The sequence below is a fragment of the Anguilla rostrata genome, chromosome 2 (assembly GCF_018555375.3).
Source record: "Anguilla rostrata isolate EN2019 chromosome 2, ASM1855537v3, whole genome shotgun sequence".
Lineage (NCBI taxonomy): Eukaryota > Metazoa > Chordata > Actinopteri > Anguilliformes > Anguillidae > Anguilla > Anguilla rostrata.
Window position 1 is genome coordinate 52,736,006 of NC_057934.1, and position 27,493 is coordinate 52,763,498.

Here is a 27,493-nt window from a genome sequence, read left to right on the forward strand (position 1 = left end):
GAATACTGGCACTCAAATCAAATACACATTGATACAGTATTCATAAACACAGTTAGACTACATTCTAGCAAATCATAAATTTTTATCCATTCTGACTATAGATCACTCTCCGTTGGCAGGATTAAGTTACTCTTCCCACCATAGAGCCACTGGTGCTGTATTTGCATATTCTGAAGCCTATCCACAAACCAATTTCCAAAAAAGAAGAGAGGGGGATTCCCATATTTTCTAAAAGTAATGTTTTTATGTCATGTCTCTTCTGAGGCGTTGCATTAATTCTTCCTCAACATCTGGCACTAATACAAAGCAAAGCCAACATCCTCATTTACTTGCTTCAATAAACACTTCATGTGACACTGCTCTGTGAACTGTATCCAGACATGTCACCTAAATGTGACCCTTCCAGACCCACTGGAACACTTGTAGATGACACACAGAAGAACCCTGTGATTAACGCTCTGATATAGAGGAAACGCAACATGCCTTTGATCTTTTTTCATTGCCACGCATGTATCCAGCAAGCTCTGGGAAAGTTAATGGCAGAGATGGATACACTGATAAAGCTTTACACAAGTTGGGCTCTTCAAATACATTGGACTTCAATAGCACAACATTGGGACAGCTTAACATGCTTGTTTTATCTGTGTGTAGTCTGTTGTTAATTGTAAAGGAGTCATCATTTCAGTTCAGGGAATTTAAGAAATGCAAACAAAAACATGCACGTACAAAAACCAGAAGGATGTTTTACTGGAACTAGTAAGATGTTATAGGTCTCCTGACGCCATGCAGTTGGAAAACAAGACTGCTGTTACTGAACTCATTCCACGGTAAGACCCATCTGTGCTCGTCTGTGACATGTCTCTGCTATCACATCTCTAGACATTATGGCTTACCAACCCTGGAAAAGAACACCCTGAGAATGGAACAATTCACTACTTAATATCAAGTTACACTACAGCTAAGAGGTCATTACCATTTTAAAAATTTAGTTTGACCAGACTGTAAAATAAATAAGCAAGATAAAATAAAAAGTAAGGTGCTGTTCACTATGTCTGGCCCAAATCCCCACAAAAATTGACTTTCTAAATCTGACCACCAAAGGATCTCCTACATGTGAAGGGCTGCACAATCCTCCTCAGGTCATCATTGAAAAAAAAGACTTAATTCTCACTTGACTCGATGGTTAAATACAGGTTATGAATTAAATTAAAACATATTCAGCTGTATTTTAGCCAGCTAGCATTGGGCCTGAATTTAAGCTTTCTATAGCTAGAATAACATTAAAATAATTTTTGCCTCTTAGCAATTATGTCTTGATATGACTAGTCCTAGCCAGCAAATTTCCATTACAAGCTAGCTATTGAGTAAGATAGTAACTGACCCACATTTGGGCAGTAATGGGCCTACACCTATCATCTGACACCTTTTACCGCAGGATTAGATGTCATATAATGACAAAGATGTTGTCACATCCAGATATTTTGTATTCATTTAAGTCCTCACCTGTCCTCGGGTAATTTCTCAAAGACTCTCACATGGCATCTTCCGTCCAAGACGATTCATGCCATAGCTCTACATCTAGAACCTGTAATACACCCACAACAGCATACAAAGATTAACATCATAAAGATTTTTAAAATATGAATCAACCTGCAAGAGCACAATGTGACCTTAACCTTAAGTAACATTAATGAGATGCGAGGTCACAAAATATACAGTGACTTGGAAATAATGTACAAACTTTACACAACCATCAACACACACTGGTAAATGCATAGTAGACAAACATATGTACACTTTTTTCATGCATACATTCTAATAATATATGGCATCCTAAAGTAACCTGGTTACTACTATTAATATTTTTGTTAAAAACTAGGGAAGTTAAGTTAACCCCCACTTAGCCTATCAGAAGTACAAAACAGGGAAGTCCTGCCTTTAATTGATTGTGAGTGACAGCTCTTGCATAGGTGCACTTCGTGATCAGTAGAGCAGTGAGACGAAAGGCGAAAACAAACATTCCTTCAGTAGCTTGCGCTCATATAAGTTCATAATTTGATTAGAACCTGATATAACTGACTAAAACTTATCTAAGTCATTGTAAGGTTTATGCCCACCGTTGAGATACTGAGTCTGCCTGTTGTCCCGTTTTCACATTCTTTTGTTGTTGGTGAGTGAGTTCGCTGTTAGCTTGCTAACATGTCCACTCTTTAACTTAAAGAATGCTAGGTCCGGTTAGCGGTGCTAAGTGAAGTCCATGCTTACTTCATGAAATAGGGAAATTAAGTTGTTGAAATGAGCTGCCACAGTATAAATATTGGTATATGTATTAAGTAGAACTTGTGTTGTGTTAATCATTAGACGTTTTCGTTGAATTAACAGCTGTTGTTCATGATTCTGTAATTGAAGGTATGCTAAGCGAACGCCACATTAAAAAAGCTAGTAGTTCCGCATTTATTTTATTGAAACCCAAACAGGTTTCAAGTTGGTGACTGTCTTAATATAAATTGAGTTGAAAACAGTTAATATAGCTGAATAAACTAATTGAGTTTAAGCACTTATTTCAGCTTTATAAGCTATAATATTTTCCGTTTATTTCAGGTGTAAAAATGAACTGCCAATTAGAGTGTTACAGTCATAGACATATATACATAGACACCACATTGGCCTTTGGATCGTACTTATGATTAGTTTGTTTGGCAATTTCAGCCACACCCATTGCTAACCGGTATATAAAAAACAAGCATACAGCCATGCAATATCCATTGATAAACAGTTGAATGGGTTGTACTGAGATCAGTGATTTTCAATGTGGCACTGTCATAGGAAGCCACCATTCTAAAAGTCAAATTTCTGCCCTCCTAGATCTGCCCCAGTCAAATGTTGTTATTGTGGCGACATCTAGGAGCAATAGGCCACACAACCTTACAGAACGGGACTGCCGAGGCTCAAGAACGCGCATACACTGCTGGCGACATTCTAAAGCTCCGTTTTGCCCTCCCTAGCATCATGGCGAAAAAAACACATTTCTGGACGGATGAGGAGACCAACTTCATGCTATCGCAACTAAAGGAGTTAAATATCCTAAAATGCATGGATGGAAAAAAAACGCGGAATGGCGAACTATTCAAAAAAGTTGTCACAAAATTGGAGGAAGCAGGATTGAAGCCTTCGTCAGACACACCCGGTCAATAAATTGATTCTTTCCGAGTCATGTACATTGGGACAACGACAATAATCCAATTAAATCTCATCTTTCGCCAAATCAAGCTATTAATATAGATAAATTGAGTGAGTGGGGTTAACTGGGTATTCGTAACAAAAACCTTAAATTCAGTGAAATCATTTCTAATGTAAATGATGCTCTTGCTACTATTGTAAGGGTGAAAATGTTAAGTTAAGTTGAAAATTCCTAATCATTAGCCCTTCTCTGGATCTCTTTATGTTTTGTGGATTAGTAATATTTATTTTATGTCATGATAATACATAAAATATGTAAATATAGGTTTTATAATATATAAATAAATAATATGGTTCCATATTGGGAAAGTATTCAGTTATGCATGTTTTTATTCCTGAGTAGACTCTTAGTGGAAGTTGCACCACTGCTAAGTAGTGAGGAGCCAGCCCCTGAAGTAGAGGTTTCACAAACTTTCTGCCCACAGTCACAGATCCAGAAACTGCTGACCCAACCATAATTCTAACCCCAACCTTTATGTGAAAAGCTGAAGATGACCCTAGGTAAGTACCTGGAGGAAGGTACTTACCTTATCTATGCTGGAAAAAAAATCTGGAATCCTGAAATATACACTAAGTGATTACAAAAAGGCCACCTCGGAAGCCCTGCTCCACTCCTCACCAGGGCTAGGGCCCATATCTTGGCGCCAGGGGATTTGATATAACTTAACTTGTTATTTTTACATTGTGGAGACGAGGCAGCAAAATAAAGCAGACCTATGACAGTTTTTCAAATCCCAGAAAAGATAAATAATATATGACTTGCGCTGTCAAAGCATAAAGTGCAGACACATCCATTTTCTTAGATATGCCATTTTATAAATTCAAATTGTTCATATTTGTGCATTAGACAAAACATATGATCCAACGTAAAGTTCTATGTACAAACATTTCCAATAAAAGGCTGTTATTGCAGCCAGGGACAGAGATAAGAGCCTATCATTGCATATCTTGCTTTATGAATCACTTTGGGATGACATCATCAGAGCCAGGGATATAGTGTATCCTTTGTGAGAATAAGGGAAATAATAGCTAGTGGTATTTTCCATTGCATTTTGTATGATGTTATTTAACATTACTCTTCTCTGAGGTCACAGAACTGGACTAATTCATTCCCTATAGAAGTCATTACCCAGTCTGTGCCCTCAATCAATTATTAATGTTGCACATTACCTATAGATCAGCATCCATAACTTGTACATGAAAAAATTATTCAAATCATAAAATATCTGTTCACTCTATGAGGCTGACATCAGCCAGCAAGTATGCATGTTTCCAAGCGATAAGAACTATTTAGTGGGAAATTGCAAGAAAGGGCAATGACATTTTTCAAAATGGTTCTCAAATGACACAACTTATTTGGATAAGCCCATTAGCCAACAAAAACAGAACTACCTATTATTATTGTTGTTGTTGCTCTATCACACTGATTCTGAGAGAAAAATGTATGTAAAAATATTCTCAATGTTAATGGGATTTAATAAGACATAAGGGCAAATATTTTGACTTGGAACTTTGATAACGGTAAAATATAAAGAACACTGTTAAGGGTATCACAGTCAGGGTTGGGGTTCCTGGACATAAGGCTCCCCGGAAAGAATAGTGGGACAGCTGTTCTTATTTACATTAGTTGTTTGAGTTAAAACATTGGATATATTCTTTCTCAACTCCTATATTTCTACCATTTCCCCCTTCCATTTGCTTTGTATGTAATATCTGTTCACTCTGTGAGGCTGATATCAGTCAGCAAGTATGCATGTTTCCAAGTGATAAGAACTATTTAGTGGGAAATTGCAGGAAAGGGCAATGACATCTTTCAAAAGGGTTTTCAAATGACACAACTTGAAAAGCCCGACTACCTGTTATTATTATTTAGTAATAAACCCGACTACCTGTTATTATTATTTATTATTTAGTATTCTATAACACTGATTCTGGGGGAAAAAAATCTATCAGGTGCAATGATTCAGCCGGAGTAGGTGTAACCTAACATGGCAAGCAACACAATGGCACTTTGCCAAAACACCCGGGACCACTTCCCTAACAGACCAAAAATCTTCAAAAGACTAATACAACTACTTGAAACAAAGTACTTGAAACATGGGGATGTGTCACCTTTATAACATGAAACACTAGTCACCATTTTGACAATGAACCCTGTAATTAGTGATGAATTATAGGTAACCGATTTCAATAAGCAAGACAGTAATAACTAGCCACAGTGCAACTAAAATACAAATGTAACATTTAATAGCTATTGAAGGACTCAACTAAAAGAAAAAACGGAAGCCTTTTGCTATCTGTAAATTGGACAGTTTTTCCAGAACTCTTTGCTTCATCCAAGGTCATTACTGGTCTGTACATTCAGACTTAAAAAGTAAACAATGAAATCTAAATTCAAGTGTGATTTAAAAAGCCATAAAGGCTAATATTTTGACTTGGAACTTTGATACGGGTAAAATATATATAAAATGTATAAAGAACCATGCTAAGGGTATCACAGTCGGGGTTGGAACTACTAGATGTGAGGTTCCCCGGACAGAATAGTCGGACAGCAATTATTTGAATTAAAACATGGGATAGATTAGTTAGAAGGACTATCAGGTAGTGGGAGCAGAGACCTTTGGACTATTCATGACCAGGCTGGACACAGAACCATACATACACTGGAGTCTAGACAATACAGGTCTATAACAACCTGAGATGGGTTCAAAGTCCTAGCCATTCTCAAATCCTATATGTCTATAATGTCTCCCTTCTGTTTGCTTTGCGTGCTGTTAACTAATGGCAAAGTGCTTCAAATGACAGGCCTTTCAGACCTGTGTAAATTTGGCAGATCGCACTTGGCAGTGGGCTTGACTGTTTCTGAAACAGTCACACAAAGCTCTATGCCAAGGCCTAGCTTGAGTGCTTCACCGGTCACTGCACCTGACTAATGCACAACCCACACTGCTGCCCATAACACGTCTGCTAACAATATCTTAATTAATGCAATCACAGAGTAAACGGTGCATCGAGCCATGACATTTCACCTCTGGCAAATAATCCTACATTTGCAAACTCACACCAATACATTTTCCTTGAGGGAAAAAAAAAACCACAGGAAAGCAAAGTTGTCAGTTAAAACAAGTTGTCTCATTTAATTAATTAATGGAACCAAATGTAGCTGAAAATGGGCAGTTTAATAATTTCATAAAAATGCAAAATCAAACAAAGTGAGAATATTCTTCCACAAAAAACGCAGTTAGATGCTGAGCATACAGTGATCGCAAAAACTAATTTGACTCACTAAACTGTGTTTGTAAAGAAAAGAATGAACTTCAGGATAAATGTTGATAGAATTTAAGGCATAATATACACATTTTCTGCAATACCTCAGTGTGAAATAAATAAAGGGAAATTGAGCTATTTTCTAAACATCTCCAACGTATTACAAGGAAGGTATTAAATGTGATGTTCTGAACCATGTCCTGGCAGTCTTACTCCATTTTTCCACTACACATACAGCAAGCATCATTAATCTTGTGAAAGGACAATGATGAAAAACATTACATCTTCAATGTTACTCATGTCCAGTGTCAAAAACTGCTGTTCAATTGCCAGGGAATCACCCAACCATGACGTTAACCACAAAGGAACCAAGTAGCATTCCACAAGAAATATCATAACCAATTAACCGTGAGATCACCTATTGCCAAAACAACTATTAAAACTAGTGATCTGCAAATGGCCATTGTATTTAAGTCCTGAAGACTGCCAGAGATCAGTGGGGTGATATAAGTAGGAGACAATGAAATAGTATATATGAATAGATTACAGTCAAAAAAATCAATCCCTGCTCATTACTTGCATTGTTTTCTATGTATGTGCACATTTTGAGCCTAATTATAAATCAATCATATTGCATCACGAAGATTATCAAAGAATATTCCTTCTTCTGAATAAATTTGGAGACAACATATGCTTAAGTGAGCTACTTAAATGAGTCAGATGTGTGATGCAGGTCTTCTAAGTGCATGAATAACATTTACTCAGACATTTACTAGTATGTGTCTTCCAGGACAAAGCCAGCTAAGCGCTTCTTTGCCAGTGTCTTTCCTGCACAGCTAATGCAACCGGCACAGGCCAATCACAGTCAACCATTGTTAGCCGGAAGAGTCACTACTGAGGGAAGAGGCAGAGGCTATCTTGCGAATCAAACCCTTCACCCACTTAAACCCTTCCTCTCTGGGTCGATTTACAGATAATTTTACACATCCTAAAAGTGGGCTTTGTGGGCAGTCTGAGCCATAAGGCACATCACACTAAGCATATTTAACTTGATGGATGTCCTACTCAGGAGTCCAAGATTCTCTTTATCTTACACAAATGGTAAAAAGTTGCTTAAAATATTTCGTTACATAAAATCCCCAGTTGCTTAACGTGAATTAAAAATTATTCCAAATGTTCTTTTTCCATTTGCCTGTGAATTTCCTTTTCCTGTAAATCACCATTGCAAATTATAGCAAAGTGCAATGCCACTAGCAGCCACTACATGTTATAAAATGATTTTTTTTAAAATTGTGTAGCATAAATTAAAATAGATTTTCTCTAAAATATTCCATCCATCCATCCATTTTCTAAGTGCTTAGTCCAGATCATGGTTGTGGTGGCAACAGGGCAAGCAGAGCAGCCCAGACGCCCCTCTCCCCAGCGAATTCATTCCACTCATCCTGGTGGATTCCAAGGCGATCCCAGGCCAGCCGGGAGATATAATTTCTCCAGTGTGTGTCCTAGGTCTGTTCCTGGGTCTCCTCCCAGCTGAACATGCCTAGAACACCTCCAAAGGGAGGCACCCAGGAGGCATCCATATCAGAAGCCCGAACCACCTCAAACTGACTCCTCTCAATATGGAGGAGTAGCAGCCCTACTGTAAGGCCGTCCCGGATGGCTGAGCTCCTCACCCTACTGCACTGCGGAGAAACTCCATTTCGATCGCTTGTATTCTCGCTCTCCCTCTTTCGGTCACTATCCAGAGATCATGACCATAGGTGAGAAAAGGAATGAAGATTGACTGGTAATTTGAGAGCTTTGCCTTTTGGCTCAGTTCCTTCTCCACCACTACCGTCTGAATCAATGATCTCTTTACTGCGGCCGCTGCACCGATGTGGCGCTCAATCTCCTGATCTCTTTTACACTCACCCATGAATAAGACCCTGAGGTGATGTATAAAAAGTGCTGTAGTTTCTACATGGTGAAACCAAAGTTTATAAAAAACGAGCACTTTAACTTCATTGTAATTGATTACAAATTGAAAATTGTGGAGTACAGGGCCAAATCAAGAAAAAAATGTCTTTGTCCCAATCATTATGGAGCTCACTGTATATTCTTTTTGCAAACTCCATGACCAATGTAAATGTAATTAATACAGGAATTAGTTAAATTGTTCAGTGCAGCACAGCGTTTATCAGCTGACATCAGCAAATAAGCTCTATCATTCAGGTGCAAGACTCAGGTGTTGATTCTTCAAAAGCTGTACCTCATGGAACTACAGGGAAGTATGAAGAATCAAGATTCTTAGAATCTGCATAGATGTCAATCTCTGCATTGTAATTTTAAGTATTTTGCTTATGTTGCCATGCATTCAGCTATATCACTCTGTCCAAAGTACAGTACAGCAGTTTTACAAGGGGAATTGCATAACACTGTTAAATTTCTTTTCATAAATCCTGAACTTACATTAAATTTCTCATCTTCACATAGACACGCTCATATTTAGAAATCTTCTGTAATTGAGTAGTGTTGTTTTTGGAGCATTCTCAGAGCAAAATATTTACAACATACCTGATAGAAGTGATCCTGTCCATTTCCCTGTGAGCAGATGTTTAGGTGCAGACCAAGGCCAGTGATTTTAAACCAAGGGAAATGAAAATCAGCGGCTAATTAAATGTCTTGTTTGTAAGAGGTACAAAGGAAATGTCATATGTAAAACTGCACAGGGGTAGTCTGTTCAAGGTGTTTAAACCTGGAGCGAACAAGGGCTTTTTAAATCACAGTGCCAAATTTGCTTTTAGGCTCTCCCAAAAGAACCCTTTTGTTTGTTTAATTAAATGTAGTTTATGGGGTAAAAATCCATCTTTAAAAAAAGAAATATGCTTCATTGTAATATATTTAAAGGTATATCCATTAAAACGATCTCCAGGTAGATTTTTAAAAAGTGACATAAATGTTTAAAAATTAACAGCAAATTATTACTCAGAAGGATTGTTGTGAATAAAGGTAAATTTAGAGCAGACAATTTTATACTTATTTATAATTTAATACAGAGTACAGTTCAGAGTGAAATTATGCACTTAAAATATGAAAGCAAATGTATATGGAGTGCTGCATCCACTTTAAAGTTACTGTATTCTGATTGTGAACTGCTCTGTGGAGTGTGAAGAATGTTGATTTATGACTATATTCTTTTTTGATTTTAGCCAACTGAAGATCAATGCAGCCCAATATAGTTCATTGAATGACCAAATCCAGAATCTACCAAGGCATGTCTGGCAGAACTGAACAGTTCATGGGCCATTCACTGAAAACAACTGACCATGGAAGAAGTCTACCACAAGGACAGATGTATGCTATACTTTAAAATTTGTAGAGGTAATGATTATTTCATGTTTGTAAATATACCCCGCCTTGTATTCACAAATGAATATGGGTTCTCTGTGTGCACATAGAAGAGGTTTCTTGTATGAGCAACTATACTCAAAAACGAATCAAACTGTCCTTAGGGATTATCTTCCTCACTTTATAGGATTACTCCTTTTCTCTGTCTTTTAGGAAAGTTTCAGTATCAGTGGCACAATCACAGTAACAGCAATAAGATATGCTTTTAAAATTGTTATCTTTCAGTCTGAAATTGCTCAGTGCTCTTGTCTTAGTTAGTGCATAAATTAATGCATCCCAGGCAGCATCTGGGTCACATTATGAAATGTGATTATTATTTGATAAAGGATCCCATCAAAATTTGGACAGGTGAAAATACTTAAATCGTCCAACAGATCAGAGACGTTTTAGTGGCCCATGGGGGCCATTTCAAAATTCTATCATGAGGTTGAATGGTGAATATTGAGTTCACCATAAAGGTGAAAATCTTGAGGATGAAGTATGAAAAGGCATAATTAGAGTGAACTCCACCTCGGCACAGACTAGCACAGCCCAATTCAGCTCAGCACAGACCAGCACAGCCCAGTCCACCTCAGCAGAGACAAGCACTAACCAGTCCAGCTCAGCACAGACGAGCACATCCCAATCCACAAGCACGTGGAGCATTTTACATTATATACATTACATTTATTTGGCAGACGCTTTTGCTCAAAGCGACGTACAATAAGTGCATACCAAAGGTCACTGGAGCAACTACAGAACACAGGTCTGATAAGGTACAATACTCATTTTGTACAGTTATTCATAGAAATTAACACATTAAGTCCAGTTCACACAGTAAACACTACTGTGACCTAACCTATGCTAAGTCAAACGAGGAGACATGACAAGCTACAACATCAAAATAATGATACAAGGTACAATAAGTGCTGGATGGAGGTACATGTAACATTAAAGTGGCACAGGAGGTACATGTGTAGCATGAAAGAGGGGAATTTATCCTAGATTGGGACTGATCTGCAGAGTGGTGATAGTTAGTCCAAGTATAATCTGAAGAGAAGAGTCTTCAGACCACGGCGGGAGATGGGCAATGAGGGAGTGGTTCGTAGAGGAACAGGGAGTTAATTCCATGACTGGGGAGCTAGGGTCGAGAAGCTCCGTGGTAGGGGCGAGCGAGAACCCTTTACCCGGATGACAGGGGGTCCAAGTCCTGGAGTGCACAGAGCCCTGACCTCTACCCCATCAAACACCTTAGGGATGAATTGGAACGCCGACTATGAGCTTGGCCTTACACCCAACATCAGTGTCCAATCTCACTAATCCTCTTGTGGCTGAAAGGAAGTGAATCCCCACAGCCATGCTCCAAAATCTACTGGAAAGCCTTCCCAGAAGAGTGGATATTAATGCCTATGGTTTTGGAATGAGATATTAAACAAGTACATATGGGAGTAATGCTCAGGTGTCTACATACTTTTGATAATATAGCGTACTTGGTGAACTTCATGGTATATTCTAAAACGGTTCTTTGTCCTCAATTAATCCAATATTTTCAACATGATGCACCAAATTTCCTCATTTGATGTTTGTAATATCTCCAAACCTTAAATATTTGTGTATATTATCAACAGTTCTATCAACAACAATTCAGGTCATAAACTGTTGGTAGATTGCTAGAGAAATTGTTTTTATTCCCCTATAGCTGAAGTATCTGCCAGTATCAGAACTCAGCTGAACCAGCATTTTATCTAAAAACCACAATCTCTGTAAACAATCTTACCGGGTAAACTTGTAACTCGGATGTAGAGATTAAAATCCATAAAACATAATTGTACCTCGTGAATGTTGCAGAAATAACTTATTTTTCAGCAGTTAAAAATATCCAAAGTCTAAATATTCATAAAATGCATATATTCTTTATTTTTCTCTTTCTCTAATGAAAACCATTTTACATTACATTACATTACATTCATTTAGCAGACGCTTTTATCCAAAGCGACGTACAAAAAGTGCATTTTCAAGATCGTAGGCTTTTGTTAGAAATCTGTATTTCCTCTGTGTAGCCTACTCATTATTGTACTCGAAGACCTCTTGGGAAAACTCTGTTGCTACTGGAAGAGGTGGTGGTGGGCCAGTAGAGGCCACTCTTCCCTCTGGAAAACAGTCCAAGACACAGTGATGCTGACAGTTCTCTAGAAGGTGCCATCTTTCGGATGAGAGGTCTTGATTCACTACGGTTATAAAAGATCCCATGGCATATTTAACCCCAGTGTCTTGGTTAAATTCTTAGGTAACAAAAAGGCTGTTCCTGACTGATTTAATTGTATGATCCTCATAAATCCTAAAAATAATTAATGAAGGCTGAGGCTTTGAACAGCTCTCATGTATACATGCCAGGGTCAATGAGATGGACAGAATTGGCAAAAGTTCAAATGGTAGTAGCAGCATTTTTAGTCATATTGAGAAGGAGTTGGCACCATAATTTTTGCATTCTTTAGTTAGTTTGATATTGCATTTAGTTGCCGTTTAATTATTCTGGATAGTACATTTACAAAGGGAGCATGGTTAATGACTTGTTAATACAGTATTCAATCAGTGGCATTTGTGTTGCACATTTCATTTTGCATACAGTTGCATTTACATTCTTCGAAAGCAGTGCAATTGCAGAGGCAATAATCTTATCATTACTGTTGAAAAACCTAACTTGTGACTCAGTGTAATCTGAGTCGCTATTTCAGAAGCCAGTAGACTACAGATGGAGCACTTCAAAATTCTTGCCAGAGTACAGATGGGTAATTACCAATTGCAGATGTACGCTAAGGGTGTTGGGTGGTCTGATTTTTTTATTACTGAGCTTTGCAGGGTTTCATTCTGTAACACCAGACGGTGAATGTGAACACAACAAGAACACATGGTGATGCAAAGCATTTTGGGAGGTCAATGCTTGATGCCTTCTAATGGCCAGAGGAAAACATTTTAAAATGCCATTTAATCTTAACATTATAATAATTGCCATTTGGTACATCATACCTTTAAAATATAATAAACTACAGTGTCTAAAGTACTGCAAACAAAATCCAAATTCTTGGGAATCCAAATACATTACTTACATCCACAACCAAAAAATAGACAGTATTCCTGGAAAGAATTAGGTAGCTAGCAGTCACTGTTTATGTTTGAGCTCTGAGCTGTGAGTTGTTTACATAATCATGAAGCATCATTCAAGATCCTTCAGATCCTTAGGTCTGCACTTGTAGACTGTTCTTGTCAAGTTAAGCCATACATTTTCAATGGGGTTCAAGTCTGGAGACTAAGATGTCCATTGCAAAACAGTAATTTTGTAGACAATTAAACATTGGTTGATTTTACTGTGTCTTTGGGATCATTCTCTTTGGGGAAGACCTATTCACAGGCATCTTCCTAGGAGGTATGCCAGGTTCATGATTGCGTTGGCTATAGTAATCCTACTACTAACCCCATACACCCATAAAGTAAAATATCCACTACCATATTTCAGTAGTATGACATCCTTTTCTGTCCTTCTGACGCCATATCCACTGTTAGTGTGTATGGCCAAAAAGCTAGATTTTGGTCTTAATTTACCATGACACACAGCCCCAATCAAAGTTCAGCTTTAGAACTTGGCCACCTCAATTATGCCCCCCGGTAAATTACAACAAAGGATATTTAAGCCGGACGTCAGTGTACCACAGAATTATAATGTAGTCTCATTTATTTACAAGGCCCATGTTTGGTAGTGGTGCACAGCAATCCTTTGTCCTTTAGAAACTAAATGTGTTCTTCTGGTGCAGGTTCTGTTATGACCCCCAAAATATACCATCGCTTCCATTGTACTCACTGTTCCAGCTCATATTTTCACCGTACCTCCAGTTCTTAACCCTGAATGACTTTGGACATGTCCACAAGTCTGCAATGCTTCTCTCTACATTTGCCAGCCTCCTGCACACACAGTTCCCACTTTTTATTTACTTGAATTAATAGCTATGTGGAGGGTTCATGAAAAAAAAAAAAACATACTGCCTAGTCAAGCACATGAGAAAGTCTTGCATTGAAAAGCCTGGAGTTCAGTACACAGTCCACACATCTCTTAATCTAAGAATTTTCACCAAAATTCCCATAACATATGGTCCTTAACATGCAAGCTTTTCCTACTTCCAAACAGGGCTAACCTATCCCATAATGTTCCCTTCTTGACCTTCATGGCAGCCAAAAACAGCCTAGGCTTAAGTAATTATTGTTACTCAATTCTGATATCTTAGGACCTCCAGTATTCAAAATATAATTTATGTGCATGGTATCTCACCTCCCCTAACTGCCCCTTATTCTTCCTGCTGGTTATTACACTCCCTTCCTTTCTGTCTACCTCCCACTATGTTCGCTACATTCAGATAATGCGCTGTCCTTATCAGCATGTTCATTACTTAGCCTCTGTCTCAAAGTCCTGGAATCCCCTGCTGAAACTCTTCCACTGACAATTTAATGTAGCATACAGTAACAGAAAAGAACAGAGAAGCATTGTGTTCTCCCAAATGCAAAAGATAGAAAGAAATAATAATATAAAAAAATTTCAGCCCCATATTTTTCCTTAGAAGCACTTTCTATACATCAATGAAACGCCCTTAATATGCTGAACTTCAGTTTTTTTTCAGCATTTGGTTGAGACAAAGCCATAATGAGAAAGCCCAAAGGCAGCTCCATTTACAAACAAGTGTGACCATATTGACATTTTACTAGAAATTCATTAAAACAATAAGACAATACAAATTCTATAGTCAAATCAATGTGCTGTTGCATCATGTAGCATAAGCATTGCTAATATGATCTCTTTCCACTGTCACTTTTAGCTTCGTAGGTGAGAGACAAATGAGGATGCATAGGCTCACATGACAGCCATATTACACACAAAGTAAAATTTTCTATGATTTATGTGCTGGCTCAGGGTCACATGTGGGTCAATTTCCGTTTTTCTCTCTCGGCTGCAGTGCTAGTTCACAAAGCTCAAACTCTTTCACTGTTACTACTATTATTATCTGCAAGCAATACACTTTGAATAATACATTAAAAAATATTTTACAGACACTAACTTCATTTGAAAATATTAAACTGCAGTATTGGGTGATGATTTTAATTTGGTAAGGTAAATAGTCAGTCATTTAATCCAACTGGTCACAATGGTGACCAAAAAATTGGTATGTATCAGTATTTTTCCATAGGACAACTATTTTTTGTGGAACATCTCTTTTAAAATGTCTAGTATTGATATATTCATTTTGATGTGCTCATTGTGATCATAGCATAGTGAACATGTCTACTGTGACTAGTGGGTAAACACAGTAGCATACGCATACACTTTTCCGCTGTCCTTTTGTATTTTGACTTGCATGAGAGTCAGAGTTCTGGATATGTTTGATCAATTCAGCCCCTCAGTGATTACATGTGAAATTGCCACCATCCCTCCAAATCAAAAACATGCCGTTTTGAGTGACTGCCGGGAAACTGCTCATTTGCCACCCAGGCTTCTGAACTTGCCTGCAGTCATATTTCTCACTGATGACCAGCATAATATCATTGAAGAGGACCTCCCCTTCCTACTGCCTCCCTCTCCACCAGCACTGCAGGAGAACCATGATGCAGTCAAACAACTAAAAGAAGGGCCCTCCACTGAAGTACAAGATATAGCCTGTCTCGGGGTTTCAACAAGGAAAACTAGGACCACTAATGAAATCACAATCCCAAGCTCCAGTATTGCAAGTTGTCCAAAACAAAGACCACAAGTTCATGAAATCAAGCAAGCAAAATCCCAAGCTCCAAGCAAAATCCCAGAACATGTAATCAATTGCCCTAATGCAATACATTTTTAATGCAGCTGAATGATTTCAGCAAACTAACCCCAAGTCAATGGATGTCTTCTACCTCATGTATCTACGAACACTAAGAGACATTACAATTGAGATGTCCAGTGTATACTATTCAAGGGAAAGCAACTAGATCGGAGTATAAATGAGCTCTCCTGACCTTCTGTGGGGTTATTCTCACCTCTGGGTACAGTTCACTTCCACAAAGGCACCAGTTTTGGTCACTTCACAGTGGTGTCCACAATGAGAGCACATCAAATGAAATGCGGAGTAGTCACTTTGATGAAATAATGGCCTCAGTTCATCATTTTTCAAGGCCAGGCCAATATTTTCTGAGCTCAATCACTCCTACGAAGTCCTACCATTTCAGGAATGGTTGGAGGTTGATGAGAACACAATCACAAGCTACGGATGGCATGGATGTAAGCAGTTTATCTGGGGGAAACTACTCATCCAGCCTTGCCTCATTCTACAGAGATGTCATTGGTGAAGGTGCTAACCTTTCAATTCAGGCATTAAAAAAAACAGTCAGCCATGGAAGTAGTTCCTCACTATCTGCTACAGTCAAAGAGGCAGCAAGATTTGAAAAAACATCAGACCCGACTATGCACATGTTCATCTGGTGCTGAGTTTCCAGCATAGTATAATGTGTAAGGCCACTTCCTTTTAAAAATTGTATAACTACTGATAGGTATGATACTGTGTTTAGTGGTTGGCCACGATTGTGCTTATTTGTGTACAACCGTCTACCAAAGAAGCAGGGAAAGGTATCACACAAGTGTGATGGTTCAGGGCTGCGTTTCCCAGAGCTTCCTTAGCGCTACGTGCATCGTAAGGTATACCTTAAGGTCTTCCTTTAGTTGTCGAGCTGTTTCCCAGAGCCTCCTTAGCTAAGGTATACATTCTGAAAAGTATACCTTTAGAAGGGTGGTCTGAGGCACTCGTAGCTGTCCCTTAGCGATGCGCTCTGCTCATCCTGTCACAGTTTTAGCCTTATTAGGCCAACATTTTGCTTTTCAAATCGACAGTTGTACTACAGTGTGCATCTAGTAGCCCATATCTGCATGCACAAATGACAGATAGTTTAATATTAACTTTCTGAAAAAGAATTATCCAAACAACGTTTCTGTGCATAGCACATCATGAGAATGTTGTCGTTTCACCTGTCTATTCCCATCATGGTGGTAATAAAGTATTGGGCCTATCCATAATACTAATCCAATTTGTGAAAAAAAATAAGATTATATTATTTTTACGTAGTAGAGCTAACTAAGGATATGGCTTTTCTGACTGCATACTCTCTAGAAATTAGTTCGTTTTTGTGTGAGTCAGTGATCACACTGACTTGGAACAAACCGCCGGTTTATTAAGAATATAAAACCCGTGTGAGTAAAGCCGACATTGAGTGAGTCTACTTGCATGACCGAACTAGACGGAACTAGAGCACGTTGATTGGCCTAGGCATAAACACACATACAGGTACGGTGGCTCATAATGAACAAACAGGACAATCATTTAGCCAAATGATCTACATCCCTTTCCTTTAGCTCACACCTCCTATATAAAACAAAATAGCACTGGGTAAATATCAACATTACAGAACATTTCTTTCTTACCATGTTGTTTTACGATTTTCAGTAAACAACCCAATAATGATATTATTGGTTAAACTTAAGACTATCCAACAGAAAATCAAGGTGGATGAACATATCACTTTAACAGGTAGGCCTATTCATAAGGCATAGCTGGTATAGAATTAATTATGATCAATTTCCACGGATGCGCTTCTGCCTTTCATCTACGATCATTTTTGCACTGCAGAGAAAAGTCAGCGGCAATCAGTGGATATGCTGCTACAGTTGCCTATATATTGTGTGACAAAAACAAATTAACATCAGAGCTTTGTTTCAATAAGAACAAAATAATTCACCCATATGTAGCCCATATCCTTTTTCCTGGGCTTCCAAGAAGTCCCAGACTATGGCTTATATGTCCCCATTGATGTTTTTTATCTTTTGTAGCCAATATGTATTTATTGAAACTATCACAAGGTCTCATCTTGACTCTTAAAGAGATTAGCAGATGATCTTTAGTAGGTATAGATTCCTCTTCTGCAATATTAGATTGATGTAAAATGATTATGACAACACTTGTTATATTAAAACATCATTCATAAGCCTTTACAAGTGAGAAAATTAATTTGCGTGGCATCGATTGATACACTTTTCAACACCACAGTGAAGGATAGGTTCAATTTACGACATACCTTTGAAACTGTCCCTTAGGCAACTGCTAAGGTATAGTCTGGGAAACACTCGCAGGGAAGCGAGCTCCATTTGAAAGGTATACCTTAGAAACCTTTGTAGAACATTAAGGTACATTGAAACTGGGAAACGTAGCCCAGAGATGTAAGTGTGATTGTATGGGTAGAAAAACAGTGTTGGTGAAACAACTGAAAGTGTAGTTGTATGAACTCTCAATTACTTCACACTTGAAGCAGTTAAACCAGTGCAAAGCCAACCTCAAGAAAAATGTAGCTTGTAACACTGCAACTACTCAAAATTAACGTAGTTCAAAATTAAAATAATCATGTTGCCCAGACATGACATGCAAGTGAGCAATGCCTTATTTGTCCACCCAGGGAGAACCACTATACAACTCGATAGGGAGGACCAGTACTGGAGGGGCAATTGGCACTTAACCTCACAGGTCCTGGGTTCAAATCCGGCCTGGGCCTTTCTGTATGAAGTTTGCATGTTCTAAATCATGTGTGGGTACTCTGGTTTCCTCCCAAAGACACGCAGGTTGGTTAAATGGAGACAATTGCCCGTAGATATGAGTGTGTGCCCTGCGATACATTGGTGCCCTGTCCAGGGCATACTCCTGCCTCTTGCCCAATGCACGCTGGGATAGACTCCAGCATCCCCTGTGACCCTGTCCAGGATCAGTAGGTATAGATAATGGATGGATGGATATTTAACTTACAGTGTGCTCCATGAAAATAGAATTCCAAACAGCTTTATTTCATTTTAATTTTTTAAGTCTGTTGAACAGTTCTGTGGATGGTCCAGCTCCTTATATTTCTCTTCCCACTAAAATGAACCTGCGTGTACAGGAACTGGATACTAGGAACAAATGTTGTTTTTGGTTAAAGTATATATTTACTAATGCAAATAATTAATCATTGTGGGACTGGAGAATTTCTGATGATGTAATTGACAGGAAAATTAAGAAGAAGAAAAGCAAGAACTAAAAAATAATGGAGTTTCACTGAGTGCCTGTGTGAAGTTAAATCTGAATTCTGTGTTTACATGAGGTCAGAGGATCCATAAATACATGTTTGTAGAGTCTGAGAGTCTGTGGTTAGTGTAATTATTTCTGCAGGAAACCCTAAAAAGTTTCATGATATAGTTATGGTGTATTTCATCCTAAGTTCTACTGTATATTGGACCTGGACAGATTTACAGCAGAACATGTCATTGTGTATATCAGTTATTATTCTCTAATTTGTCTGATGATGAATTTTAAGCTAATTTACATTTCAGAAGGAATGGTCCTGTATATTAAATGTTACACAAAATATGTATTGTCATGTATGTGGGCTCTTGTCCAATTAATTATTGTTTGCCTTTTTTGTAAAACGATTAAGAATTAATAAATAAGTTAATCCACTGTACATGAAATAAACATCCATCCATTATCTATACTCGCTTATCCTGGGCAGGGTCGCAGTGGGTGCTGGTGCCTATCCCACAGCATGCGAGAGGCAGGAATACACCCTGGACAGGCCACCAATCCATCACAGGGCACACACCATTCACTCACCATTCACTCACACACTCATATCTATGGGCAATTTAGAGTCTCCAATCAGCCTACCTGCATGTCTTTGGACTGTGGGAGGAAACCGGAGTACCCGGAGGAAACCCACACGGACACAAGGAGAACATGCAAACTCCATACAGAAAGGCCCAGGCCGAATTCGAATCCCAGGACCTTCTTGCTGTGACAGTGTTACCCACATCACCAACATGCCACCAATGAAAGAAACATGAACATAAATTGATGCTGCCTCTCACAATATGAACTGAATCTAAAACATGTTTTCCATTAGCGAGGTTTTGCATTTAAACTTGATGAATTTAGTTCTTTTCTGTTTCAGGACTTGTTTTCTGCTACGTGACTTGTTTTCATATTTATTGTACCAGTTATGCTAAAATAAGATATGAACAGTCATGAGAATTACAATGGGACCATTTCAGTCAAAGACACATTCTGATAATGCTCCAATTCTGTGGAAAATATGTGAAAGCATGCAGAACCTCCACAGTCTCCTTCCCATAGAGCATGTTTCATAAGCCAGTCATAAAATCAACACATTCTGGGAATAAAACAAAATAAGATTTACTGTATATTTCGATTATTTTACCTAAATATTTTTGCTAACTGTCAGGGTTGTGTAAATAAGTCCAGACTATGTGATGCTCCAAAGCCTGGGTGACTAACAGCAAATTATCTTTTTTAGTACATAGATGAATGCAGTTTGGCCAAAAATGGGGGCAAATGAAATCCCATTGGCTGAGAATACTAGAAATTTCTATCAGAGAATACTAGCAGGTTTTATTGCAGAGTAAATTAGGTGGGTGTTACAGATGAAGCCATACCCTGACAGTAATTTGAAATCTCTATTTCAACCTCACCGGACACTCCCACGTCACCCCCTGCTCACTACCTTCCACTGCTGCCCGTTATGGCTCGCATCAAATTCAAAACATTGGTCCTAGCATACCAGGCAGTCAAGGGATCAGCCCCAGCATACCTCCACAAGATCTTCAAACCCTACATGCCAGCCAGACCCCTCCGTTCCGCTACCACAGGACACCTGGCACCTCCCCCTCTTCGCACTTGCGCTTCCTGGTCATGTCTCCTGTCTGTTTTAGCTCCACGATGGTGGAATGACCTTCCCGTGGAGGTCAGAACAGCTGAGACCCTGACCACCTTCAAACGACAACTGAAGACTCACCTCTTCAGGCTGTACCTCTGCCCATCCCTCCCTACCTCCCTGTAGTCTCTAATTGACAATGTAATCTTAGGGTTGTAGCCAGGTAAGCTGTTTATCTTAGTTGACTTAGTTATTGCACTTGTGCCTCCTTAAATATTGCTTGTTTTATTTGCATAGACTGCTTTGTTGCTGTTTTTGTTGTGTTAATCACATTAACCTACAGGGTCCAAGTTAAAACTATGCGGTCGTTCCCTGCACTTGGAACTGTACTTCCCTCTAGGGTTTTCAACACACTTGTTCCTGGTTTTGGTTATACACTTTGCTGTACGTCGCTCTGGATAAGAGCGTCTGCCAAATGCCTGTAATGTAATGTAATGTCAATTCAACCAACTGCACTGCCTACAGCACATAACATAATTTTACATACAGCCTCAGGCTGGTATATCCTGATTTGTGAAAAGAAAGCAAGTTGAGCTGACCTAAACTGGTAACCCCTTTATGGAATACGAAAAAGATAGCAGTCATGCCACTATATACCGGCTCTTGCCAATTAGCTGAGGTTAAGCAGGCATGGGTTTGATTAGTGCTCAGATGGGAACATAAATTGCAGGTAGAAGTGATTTTGATAGGCTAGACAATTATGGTCTTCCCTCTGAACCAAGCCAGCATTTGCAGCTAATCACCTTATTGGTGGGGGAATACCAGGTCTTTGACCACAATGCATTGATCTAAACTGGAGGTCATGATTCCACTGACCTTAAAAATACAACTAGTAGATGCAAAACAACCTCATAACATCACTGATCGACTGTACTTATGAAATCCTTTCACTGTTCTTCTGACACCAAAACCCATCACCATTCTGCACGTTCAAATCCCCCCTCGGACTCAAGGCCCAGGTTTAAACTATTGCTTTTGCATCTGTATAATCTTTGAGGGAACCTCATTATATTTCTGAAATCCAAATAAAGCACACCCACACTTTAGACAGTTATGCTTTCGGCATTTGTAACGTTAGCTGACTTGTACCTTGTAATGTTACCAGTCGTATAGAAACTAGCGCAAGATAATGACGGCAGGTATATCATCAGGGCATGTTACTTGAAACAGTTTAGGAAACATTGGGTATCATTGCTTTGGAATACAGCTTGTTCAATTTGTGTGAGCTAAGATAGCCAATTTTGGCATAATTTTGATATTAATAATTTTAATGGCAGTTTTTTTTTTTTTAGGTTTGCCAGTTTGAATTAATGACTTATAGACAGTGCTTTGTATGTGTGAGTAACTTGCAATTTTTGTACAGTGAAAAAGTGTTCATGAAATATTTGAGCTATATACTCCAAGTAACCAGCCAACCATAGGTGATACTATGGGACATAATTAGCAACCTTGCAGGGCTGCTACGTTCAATAAGCAATGGCACCATCCAGCTTGATACAAGAACATCAGAGTTATTATGCTGAACATCTTAGTTTTAACAGAATGTGATATTCAACAGCCTTTCAGCTGATGCTTAATAATACAACATAATTCTGCTAGGCTTTGCAGCACATTTCACAAATACAAAAAAATAAATAAATAAATATATGAAACGAAAATCAACAGTTCCAGTCAAAACGGAAAAGGTAAGCTTTAGGCCAGCCTATGTCTGACAGAGGCCTTGTGCATTGTCTGACTTACATTCTATCATGAAAAGTAATCAAGTCTCAAAATATCATTTCAATTTTAAAAGAAAGTTTGAACACTAATGGATTGCTTTTCAGCAAAGAAAACTTGTCCATGCCATCATGCTATTCTAGGGAATAAAATAAATAAAAACCCCTTAATAAGTGGAGAACATTTTTGTCTACAAAAAAAATGCACAACCTGCATCTCACAGACCAAAGTATTGTGCAGCTAGATATAGTGGAAAAAAGGGTTATTGACATCTAGCATACTAATACTACTACTACCTACAGTATTCTGTCACACTGATTCAAGTATAACTCAAATTGTTTGCATATATCTTCAGACTTTTATTATTTATTTTTTTATTTAACCTTTATTTTTACCAGAAAGGTCCATTAAGGAATCTTATTTACAATGATGCCCTGGCAAAAGTCAAATAAAATAAGGACAAACAGGACAACACACATTAGACAGAGAGAAGACAAGCTATTACTTATCTAGACTGCAGTTGCTTATCTAAAACATGGCACATTTCTTTCAATTTCCTTTCCTCACAGTGTGCGTACTTATCATTTACCCTTATGCACAGTTCCCCTATATCATTTTGTAATGACAGACATGTTACAATGCAGCCCATGTCAAGGCATCACAGTTTTCAGTTCTTAAAATAGAGTGAAATGCTACAATTCTAACAAACGTTTAATAATAAGCAGTAAGCAACATGAATGATATTGCGTTACTGCCAGAGATAAAATATTTTGTTTAGAAATAATTTATGTAAATAAGTTTTTAAAAATATATAAAATAAAAAAATGTAAGTATTTGCTCTCAAAACTAACCAAGCATGTATGCATAGGTATGCACATGCAAGTCATTAATGCAAGTAAACATAGACACACACACACACACACACACAACAGGTTTGACAGTTTATGTTCTGTTTTGCATGGTTCATAAACTAAAGCTGGTCATTTCTTTATGAAAGCTACCAAGCCTGGGCCTAGCTGTTAAGATGATATAATGGCCGAGAGAGGAATGGCCTGTTTGTTGTGAGCACGTGCCTCTCTTGTTACACAAACAATAATAACTGGGACAAGGTTATGGAATTAAAACGATGGCTAATTGTGTCAATGCTTTCAGTATAATTGGCCTACAACAGTAGGTAAGGCAAAGTAAATAATAATAATTGCTGGCTTTATGTGCATTGCATGAAGCAACTGTATTTATAGGAAGAATAAATCAGGTTGTTAGGATATTGTATCCTTGTAATAATTAAATCCAAGTGTTATGAAATTTAAATTAATCAAGTACAGATGACTGTAATCTGTGGTATAAATGGACTAATTTGGAATGTGTAAATAAACAGAGGATAAGGTTTTCTGGTGAAATACTCTAAATACAGTACTTAGCAAATATGATGTAGATACCTTATAAACATGACACTACTGTGTATTCATAGCTCATGAGTCAACACACAGAAGAATTAAACTGAGAAATTTCCCATATAAGCACTTTATAACCCACTAGGTTATGTTGCTACAAGTACGGTAATATGCATATAGTGAGAAGCCTATAACGTTAAGAAGTACATGCATCTTGCTGACCTTACTTTCGAGAGTCCATCTCTGCTAACATCATGAATGGCTATTTAAAGTGTTTCAGTGCCACATATTAAGTCAGATGTAATACATACACTAAAATGTTATGCTCTGGAATTTGCTTAAATTAATGAATATTTCCAAAACCCCAAAGGTACCCACAATTTATCCCCAAAGCAGTTCCAGAAAATGAATGCTTCACAACTGTCCTTTCAATTCAACACACAGTTCCTGTACATGACAATAATTAATAGTTTCGGGTGTTAAAAAGGCACCAACAATGATCGAGTGCCTCTCGAAATTAGCTTGGTTCTAGTGTATTTCTAGAGAGTCTACCGTTGTCACTGTACATTGCGCATTAGACTACATGAACTCCTGATTTGTGATTGTGATGGCATTTTTTCGTGCTCCTGACCAAATGTCACTGAGCAAACAACATAAGAACAGCCAGTACATGGTGGGATAATCATCGATTTACAACACCCCTAAGGCAAAATTGACTGACTTAATTACTAATACTTAGATTCCATAATCGGTTATAATTAGCCTATCAAACAGTGCTTCAATAATTATCTATAAAAAATTACTTTTGCTTTCTAAAGAGCAACCTATACATGGTTAGACACGCGCGCACGCGCACAGACACACAGACACATTCTGACCTGAACGATTTTTTCACGTAATATACAGAAATAGATGCTTATGGGAACAAGTATATGCATATGCTTATCTGATTTCTACTCGTAGGGCACGATAGTCTTCGGGCAAGACACCTTCGGTAATGTTTCAAATACAGTACACAACGAACAAATTGTTACGCTTTGAACTTTATAAAGATGAGACTACAGAAACCAAATGAAGCGTAGTGGTCCTTACTGGCTGAACTATCTAGCGTACGTTGTGCTCAGCAGGTAGGATGGCAACTACATCAGAAAATGCATTGCTTCGTTGAAACTACAGCCAGCAGTCGTCCATTAGCGCTACGTTTTTGCAAGCCAAGAACAGAACGTAATAAAATACCTGTGCAAGCAGCAGTGCCGTAGAGTGTAATTTCTCTCAGATGAAATTTACTCAAGCTGCTGGGGATGAAGCGTAAAAGGCTATGAATTTAACAGCCTGCCTCCTATAGCGTTCTTCAAGTCTGTAAAGTTCTGGTAATGCAACAAGAGCCGAGTTTTAAGTGTCCAGCGCATTCGGAGCACGGAAATAGCCGACTCTCATAGACCACGCCAGCTTCGTTGACGGAAATATTTCAAGCTACTGTAGTTTACCAAGAGCCGTGAGAACTTCCGAAATAGGCTTTTGACGTAATGGTATGTATTAGTTAATCATGACCACGTATTCTTCGCCACGTTACTTAAAAAATGTCCAAATTAAGTTATTCTTTCTTTCTTGCCAATACAACTCTTCCACTATTTCTTCACTGTTTCAACTACAAACCATTGAGCAATTATCTATGAATATTGTTGTAACATTAATATGGTGACATACTAATCATTATACTAAACAATTGAATTCCATTGCTAAATTTCACTAGCAAATATGTACTGATAATGCTGGGTATAGTTTACAAAAAGGTTCATGGTTTCTGACATTCCATTTTACAGTTACTTGACCTTTCTTGCATTGTCACAATAATATCATTGATGATGTTGACTCAATTTCTAGATGATTAATTCATTATCAGTATTTCATTGTTTATCAGTATGGAGCTGAAAACTGTGTTAGTGCAATCACATTTATCTCTGAATGCATTGAGTTGGATTGTTATATTATGGAACTATCACCTGATGATCAGAAGATGAGGTCGTTTTCACAGTGGTCTTTTGTGAAAACTGTGCAGATGGTCGGGAGAGAGCGCCTACACCTGCTAAATTAAACCTGCAAGCAGGTCCAGGCCTTGACTGTGCTCTGCCAAGCTGATCGTACTTTGATAAACCTTACAAGGACGCAATGAGAAAATTTTATTACTCAAGTGCGGAGGTGCCTCCCACTAATCATAAATCAGAATTAACATGTAAATCAGTTTTGAGTATCTGCCAAACCCTGGCAGGATATTTCTGTGATATAGAAAGCTACTATAAGAGGGCAGTGCCAGAAAAAAGGTAACTGAGGGATACTAAGCATTAATCATCAAAGAGTAAGGTGAGAGTAGACAGTACATTAAGCCAGTGTGCTTTAGCTCCCTCATAGGTCTGGAATTCTTATTAGATGTGCTTTCTATGTTTTAATGTTAGCACACATCTGTTTGCAATTTAAATCACATTGTTAGTTTTCTACTCTATGCTCACTATAGCTATTAAGTCAGAAAAAGAGAATGGAGAGGTTACATGCAATGAAGTATTTAAAAACATGATCTTAACGGACCAGGTCTCACTAAATATATAGCACACTGTAATACCAGCATACACTAACAGTTACATGGTTCATTGTTACAGCGAATATGTGTATAGGTGCATTCTTCTAAGCATAACAATGTCTATAAATACTTTAATTCCAGATGAAACCAATTATAGTGGTATCATGCTGCTTGTTTTTGTTCCTTTTAAATAAAATGTTTTTTTTTTTTACTTCACAGATGATCAGGAATGCTTGACTAAGAACATCTGCCTAATTTTACCCAGAAATATTGAAAAATAATGAAAAAAATATCACTCTTGGTGTGGAGTATCTGTGAATAAACTGTTACACTTTTGGAGGGGATCATATCACTCCCATTGAGTTACTTTCAAGAAATATTTCTATAAATGATTTACACCCCTGATTACATGGAAATAATACAGAATAGCATGTAGAAATGTACTGAACAAATAAAATGTGTAACCTCATCATCTTATTGCTTAATGAGAGTGTTAGCCAAAAGGGGTACAAAACCATGGGCCGCATATCTTTATCATGTTGTCATTTAACATTGCGCACGCCTTTCTCTCTAAAAAGAAACAGAAAAGGCAGATAAAAATAGAAAACTTATTTCTGTTTTGTATTTGTGTTGGAAGTGCCTCATGTACTTTCTCCTGGGGTGTACTTGCTGGTTGTGAACCTATTTTGTTTTGAATTCCTTCCTTCAAAAAGAGAAAAGAGAGAGAGAGAGTAGTTCCCAGTCATGTTCTAAACTCCCTGCAGTTTTCAGAATTATAAAATCTAATTTTATGACTCATCTCCTGCAAAGGGTATTGTGATGATGTTTGGACCATCTTCCACAAAAGCCGGCAATTATTGTTATTTTCTCTGCGTATAGGATTTACTTTTGTCAAATTATATTGAAACCACTGGCACAATTAGCCATCATTTCCATCCCAGAAAATACAAACCACCTTGGCCCAGTTATCACTGTGTGTACAACAGCAGAGGCACCTGCTCACCATAAATAAATAATTCCTTTTTGTACCATTATATCATCTTAACAGTTCACATTGAAGCAGTTTAGCATGTTCTGAAAAGTTTATATTAATGGAGCACAGGTACACAAAAATATTTTA

At 38.0% G+C, this 27,493-nt stretch overlaps 1 protein-coding gene across 2 annotated transcripts in view; it reads right to left on the reverse strand.

The window, feature by feature from the left end:
• The window catches only part of myocd (myocardin), a 119,328-nt gene extending 94,069 nt beyond the window's left edge, over positions 1–25,259 (reverse strand). For both annotated transcript variants that reach the window (XM_064323060.1, XM_064323059.1), the window contains exons 1-2: positions 25,035–25,259; positions 1,504–1,585 (exon numbers count right to left, since the gene is read on the reverse strand). The gene's annotated coding sequence lies outside the window, so the exon portion shown is untranslated. The remainder of the gene's footprint in view (positions 1–1,503; positions 1,586–25,034) is intronic.
• Between the last annotated feature and the right edge of the window lie 2,234 nt (positions 25,260–27,493).